A 7,584-nucleotide genomic window follows, 5' to 3' on the forward strand; every position below is an offset into this window, starting at 1 on the left:
TGGGAGCAGCCAGTGCTGTGAGGCATTTGGGAATCACCAGGTTGAGTAGGCCCATGTGTTGTGTGGTTCTTGTGACAGTCACCCCATTGATTAAGTAATGCTGCAACTTTACCGGACGCAAGAAAACATCCGTGGCCATCTACAGCAATATCTACAGTGATATCAGCTAACATTCACTGGACACTTACTATACACTTGGCATTTTGCATGTACCAGCTCATTCAATCTTCACAACAACCCCCTCTGGAGGTGTTATTCGTATCCCATTTTACTGAGGTGCCATCTGAGGTTAGAAAACATGATAAGCAACTTGCCCAAGATCAAACAGCCAGTAAAGGGGGAAGCAGGAGACAAACTCAGACCTAGGGAATTCTGGGCTCCTGGTCTTACCCAGGAGGCAAACTTGACTTTGAGAGTTTCATAAGAGCAATAAAAGAAAGGTAACTGCATTTAAGAACTGTTTGCTTTTGTACTTAAATTTAGTTCTCACTCCCCTGCAGTTAGCAGACCTTCAAAATACACTGCTGCTGCCAGCAGGGCCACCAAACACACTTTCAGGGGAAACACACCATTTCTCTTTGCCTAAAATGTAAAAAAGGAAAGAGGATGTAATGTATCTGCAAGTTCCTATACCTAACATGACTGTGAATTTTCTACCTCTGCAGCACGTTGGCAGATTCCCGGAGGCTCAATGAGCATCGAGTAACAGCCTGCAGAACTGAACTCAAGGAGGAAGCACCGCACGTGTCCAGATGCATCACAATGACAAACCGCCACAGCCGCCCAAGGCTTCCAGCTCCCTGCCCTGCCAGGACCCTGAGGCTTCCCCACACCTGCAAGGCGTGGGGTCACTTCCCGCTCTGGCAGCTGCCACCTCAAGATGACAAGAGAGCATTTCAATAATAAGGGACTCAGAACAGTCTTTCAAAAGTAACTATCAGGAACTTCTGTTACTGGTCATGAAGGATTAACTGCTACTGGAACTGTCCCCCTACCGTAAACAACTAGAAAATCAGACAAAATGTATACAACAACTGTTCTCAGAAAAAAGTGGACAAAAGACAATGCAAGACAGTGATCCCTAAGGGAAGAGAAACAAATGGATTGAGAGCTCAGTGTCTGAGGCTGATTCTGGGCCACAGAACATTAGGGGGGAACCTGTGAACGAAAAATATTGCTGCCATATCAGTAAACAAAGGGTGCTGCAGCCGCCGAACCATCACATTACAGCCTCCCAGCTGGTGAGCCCTGAGGGGACTCAGGATGGAACAGGATGCCCGCCACCTAGCGGTCAGCTGCTGCAGCACCTCCACCCCCGATGGTGCCCCCTGAGGAGACTCAGGATGAGAAAACACAGGACACTGGCCCCATGTGGCTGAAGGGCACATCAAAGGAACGACTTCCGTGAGCCCAGACTCCTGCCTCTTCCCATACACAGAAAAGTGCTAAATTCCTTAACCAGAGATGTCTGGTTTTCTTTAATGAATGATAATCTTTTGATATTGCAACTACCCGGTCTTTGTTGCAAAAACTGTATATCCTGGCTTCCCCACCACCACCTCTTCAGAACAGCCCCTCAGACCTATCTGAGATGCTGCGCCCTGGGCTAAAGTCAAGGACCAGACAAGGACATTAACATAGCTATTATCAACACGCTCTACATGCTCAAGGAAGTAAAGGAACACAGGAACACAATGAGAAGAGACGTGGAAGATATTTTTTAAAGACCCAAATAAAACTTCTAGACCTGAAAATACAGAATTTGAAATTTTAAAAGTGCACCTGATAAAATGAACAGCAGAATAGACACCATACAAGAGATCAACAAACTTGACTACATAGCAATAAAAACTATACACAATGAAGCACAGGGAGAAAAAATATGAACAGAGGCTCAGTGACCTTTGGCACAATATAAAGGGGTTTAAAGTATGTGTAATTGGAGTCCATTGTGGAGTGGAGAGAGAGAGGGGTGACAGAAACTATATTTGAAGAAATCAAAATTGAAAGTGATCCAAATTAGGCGACATGTATAAACCCACAGATCCAAGAAGCTGGACAAGTATCAGACAGAATAAACATAAATAAATGAAGGAATTAATTAATTAAAAATAACACAGGCACATCATAATCAAATTGCTGTAAACTAGTACTAAAGAGAAAATTTTAAAAGGAAGCAGAGGAAAAAGACACACCGTTTGCAAAGGAATAAAGATAAGAATGGTGGCAGAGCTCTTACCAGAAACTATAAGATCCAGAGCACAATGGACTTTTCTTTCACTAAATTGCTGAAAGAAAAATGTCAACTTGGAATTCTACGCTCAGCAGCAAAATACGTTTGAAAAAGAAAGGCAAAATACAGACTTTTTGAAACAGACAAAAGCTGAGAGAATTCATCTCTAGCAGAAGGATACTACAAAAAATATAGGCAACTCTTCAAGCAAAAAGAAATGCTATTACACTATATTTAAATCCTAGAGCAACCACTAAAAATAATAACAAGATGATGAAATAAAAACTAATAAGCAAAGAGTGGAGATAAAACTAAATATAAACAAATATTGGATCACGATGCTGTATCCCTGAAATTAATATATTATATGTCAACTACATCTCAATAAAAAGACAGAAAAAAGTTAAATATTAAAGCTATTCAAATAATCCCAAAGAAGTCAGAAAAAGAGGCCAAAAAGGAACAAAGAACACAAAGAAGAGGTGGGAAATAGAAAGCAAGATAGTAGACTTAATCCCCAATATATTAATAATTAATTAATTAATGCCACTAATTGCATTAAACGCAAATGGCCTAAACACTCTGATAATTGAAGATAATATGTTTCGGTTTTCATAACACACTGTCTGTTGTCTACCAGGAAGCCCCCACAGAATACAAAGCCCCAGTAAGTTCAAGTGTGTGGCCTCAGCTTGACTGCCCTCTGCAGGGGAGGCAGTGTGGAAAGTGTTTCCCTACTGTGTGCTGAAATCACCCCAGCTTCCAGCCTCGGTTACCAGTCAACATGCAGGGAGAGGGAAGTGGGGCAGGAGAGCGGACAGGGACCAAGGGGTGGATGTGGCCAGAAATCAGGTCCCCAAGAGGAGGTCATGCACGCAAACCATACTGTCCAAGAGGACAGGGGCCTGGCCAGTGTCGACCTGGGCACACACCATGCAGGGGGCGGGTGGGGGTGATGGGGGGGCCTGCAGCCTCTGTGGGCTCTGGAGTGGCGCTGCCCAGGCCAGCAGGGGCATCCGGGCCCCATCACCTGTGCCCTCTGGTATCACTCACGTGGAAGAGGGGACTCTGCCAATGGAATTAAGGTTACTGATGTGTTGACCTTAATATAGTAAGACTGTTCTGGATTACCCAATCATGTGAGCCCTTCCTTATAGCAGAAGAGGAGGGCAGAGGAGAAATCCAGAAAGAACCGAAGCAGGAGAAGCACTTGGCCCATACCCGGGCTTGGAAGAACGGGAGGCGGTGAATTCTGCCAACAAGCAGCCGGCTTGCATGGCCTGCAGGGGTCATCGCCTAACGACTTCCTTACTTTCTGGAGCCCATGCAAAGGTGGCGATATTTAGCAGCACTGTTCATGGAAGCAACCTGACCTGCTGGCCCCACCCACGACCCATCCTGAGGACCAGCTCTGGCCAGGCGCACGGGGGATCAGACCTGCCCCACAGGAGACAACAGAAGAAAAGCACTTGGCACAGAGACATGCACGTAACAGGATCTCAGGGAAGTCCTGGCTGCCACCACCATTGCTGCCAGCCCTGCCATCACCTCCGTGATGCCCACAGGGGTGCTCGGCCCCTCGGCTCCAAACCTGCCTCTGCCTCTCCCTGCAAGGCCAGTGCCCCGTCCCCAACACCTGTGCCCACCACCCTGAACTTGCGCTGGGGTGAAGGGAGTGAGGGTACAAAGTTCCCCAGGTGAGCCTGCACACAGAAGGTGTTCAAAGGATGTTCGCCAGGGCTCCCCTGGCGCAGTGGTTAAGAATCCGCCTGCCAATGCAGGGGACACGGGTTCGAGCCCTGGTCCGGGAAGATACCACATGCCGCGGAGCAACTAAGCCCATGCGCCACAACAACTGAGCCTGCGCTCTACCCACGAGCCACAACTACTGAAGCCCGCATGCCTACAGCCCATGCTCTGCGACAAGAGAAGCCACTGAAATGAATGGCCAGCATACCTCAACGAAGAGTAGCCCCCGCTCGCAGCAACTAGAGAAACCCCGTGCACAGCAACAAAGGCCCAATGCAGCCAAAAATAAATTAAATAAATTTTTTTAAAAAGTAAGAAACGCTTTTAAAAAAAAAAAAAAAAAAAAAAAAAAAAGGATGCTCGCCAAATCTGGAGTCTGGGCGTTTGTATGCAGACTGTGTTCCTGGAGAAATTGTACAACAAACCTAAGTCTCTGATGTCTTGGAAATTTTAAAAGCTCTTCTGTTTGTATTACGGAGACACTCCAGCTTAGGGAAAGGTGCCTGCACCAACACGAGAAATGTCTTGCAAATGACGAGGAAAACATGGTTTCCAGCCACTAGGAAAACAAACTGTACAATCGACAAACAAGAAGAGATATGCTGACATTCTGAATGCAGAGTAATGAAACCAGTTGAGAAGTTTATGTGGAAATTTATCCCTATCGTATATTGATAAGACCCCAAAATATGCTGGATCCTGTGCCCCCCACCCCAGGGCGTGATGGCACTCCCAACACAGATGATGCTGGGAGAACAGGGGTGGACACCGCCCACAGTGCTAAAGCTGATGGTCATGCAGGTTTTAGTCCACATTTTATTTCATTTGTCTCCACCTTAAGTTGCATAAGCTCTAGAAGTGGGGCCTCCGTGTCCCCCCTGTAAAATTAGGGTATGAGAGTTTCCCGCTACCTCTTACCTCAATAGCTTAGTAGTTGATAACAGGCTCTGTGCCGCTAGGTGGACACAGAAACCTCACTTAACCCTAAACAACCTTGCAAAGTGGGACCACCACCCCTTTAACAAGTCAGAAAGCTGAGACAGAGACGGGAGGGATCTATGTCAGGAAGTCACGGCTCTGCAGAGCAAAACCCAGGGGCCACCGCGATCCATCCCCCGGCCTGCAGACCAGCCCTCTCTCCTCCCCGCCCCCAGGTGAGGAGTGGGTTGGGGGGACCCGGATGGGGGTGGGGGGGTGGGAAGAGCATTCTGCCCAACACCTGGGACACAGCGTCCGTGCCTCTGGCGGGACCGGGACTCCGGCTGCGTCCTCCACACCCACGCCCCATGCACCCCCAGACCTCACGGCTGATCTACTCGTGATGGAAAGTGCCACCCGAGGCTGCCCAGCCTCGGCTCAGGGAAGAAGCGGTGACTCGCGGCAGGGGTGCCGGTGAGTCAGCTGAAGAGTCCGCCCTAAGGACGGCTGCACCTGGCGTCTCCGCTTTTGCGCCCAGCCGCAACCGCTCCAAAATCATAGCGGCCCTTTCTTAAGCCGGCGTTATTTTTCCAGGTGCTTCCTCCCGGAGCATTTCCTTCCATCCCGGGACAGTGGCTGGAGGGTTGAAGACAGAGCCACCAAGCCCAGGCTGGGGGACTTCGGCCTCAGGACCAGGACAGATGGCGGGGGCAGTGCCGGCCCCCCACCCGCCGCCTGCCCATACCCCTTGCCAAGGCACTGTCTGGGGGAGAAGGAGCAGCGTCCCCCTCTGTGTCTTCCCACACTGGCGCTGCCATCTCCACAGTCAGAGCCGGCCCTGCCTCCAGCGCTGGGGGCGTGGGGAGCACCAAGGGGCACCCATAACAGTCACCCCATCTTCTGCCCCCGAGAGCAGGAGGGGGCCTTGGCTCTGCCCTTACCAAACGACCGACACGACGTGGGGAAGACGCAACAGCAGGAGCTCGGCCCCCTGGGTGGGGTGGGCGAGGCAGGGAGCAGGGCGCCCAGCTCCACGGGGCCGACTTCCCCTCTCCAGGGAGCAAAGCGCCCCCCTCGGCAGTCTGCTTCGCCCGCGCCCCATGAAGCGCCTCTGACTCCGTCCCCCCACCCCCACCCCCGCCTCGGCTCTCCCACCTGCCCCGCCATCTCCAGGGAGCAGGCTGCTGAGACAGCGATGGGGGCGGTGCTGAGGCGGGGGGAGGGGTCGACTCAGTAGGGAGTTGCCGCCCCGATCGATGCCCAGAGTCCCCACTGAGCGCTGCCGTCTGGAGGCGAGGCCTGGAGGCGAGGCGTGCCCTCCCTCAGGCTGCGTCCACTGACGCCCCCAGGACGGCCACAGAGTGGTGAGAGCCACCAACCCTGTGACGTCGTGGAGGCGGCTTAGCCATTTGGCAAGTAGGAGCGGCATCCTTAGGCGTTTCTGCGCCTGTTAGAAACGCTCAGGGCTCCAGTATCAGAAGGACCGTCACAGACGCAACCCACGGGGGTTTACACCCAACGGGAATCCACGGCTGGAAGCAGACGGCTTTGGTTCCCTGGCTGGACGCAGCGAGGGTCGGCCTCCCTGTGGGTCCCTCCGGCTGCCACATCACCCTGAAGGCGGAGGGGAAAGAGGAGGAAGAGGCAAGGAAAGGCCCTGCGTCCCTGGGCTCAGGGACAATTCGGAGCCATCCCAGAAACCCCAAACGTCCAACATCTCGTTGGCTACACAGTCACCGCAGGAGTGTCTGGGAGGCTGTAAGGCCTCAAGAAGGATGGGATGTGGGAGACAAGGGAGATGTCCACACTCCGGATTTCCCAAACCCCTTTGCACCCGAGGGGGCTGCGTTGTCTTTCCTTTGGGTGTAGGGATTTCCTCTGGATAACAGTGATTGCTGGGCGGTTGGTGGGGAGGAAGACCACCCGCGAGCTAGTGACAAGGTACCTACGAGGAGGGAAGGGTCTCAGTCTGGGTGGATCAGCCCCAAATAAAAGTACTGCGCGTGCACCTTTACTGACAAGCTGTGGGCCCCAGGTGCAAACCAACTTCAGATTAATTGAAAAGGAGAACTTAATGAACACCTATTTCTCAGTCACTAAATAAGTGGACCCGACAGTGTCCAGGCTGCAGCCTTAACTTACAAAAACTAGATGTTCAGAAGGACACAAACGAATGGGGATCCGCACAAGTCAGGAAGGCTTTGGCACATTCTCTGCAGTGGGGGGAGGGGAGCTGCCCTGACCCCATCCCACTCCAGCCCCAAATTAGCCCAAACTCGATGTTCCTGAAAACCAGAAGCTCGCCGTAAGGGTCAGATCATCCCAGCTCCCCGTTTCTGGATTAAGCTGACAAATGTATTTAATTTGAAAACCAGAATGAGTGACTCCTGGAAAAAAATTCAGATTAACTTTTCTTTCATGATTAAGAACCAAAAGCTGACTGATAAATAACGTAAGTGCGTCACCGACACAAAAGCAACATGAGAACGTAAGAGAAGCAGGTTACGGTAGGTAGAAAACACAGTTCTTAAAGGCGTCCTGTCATATTTAATCAAGCCCTGACACCTGCCAAAGCTCGTGCAGTTGGGGCTGCAGCTGACATTGGGGGGACCTGGAAGCAGATGGGGCCAGAGCCCGGGCAGGGCAGGGCAGGGCCACCTGGCCCCAACTAGCCGCCACGCCCC

The sequence above is a fragment of the Mesoplodon bidens genome, assembly GCF_964165515.1.
Source record: "Mesoplodon bidens genome assembly, chromosome: 1".
NCBI lineage: Eukaryota > Metazoa > Chordata > Mammalia > Artiodactyla > Ziphiidae > Mesoplodon > Mesoplodon bidens.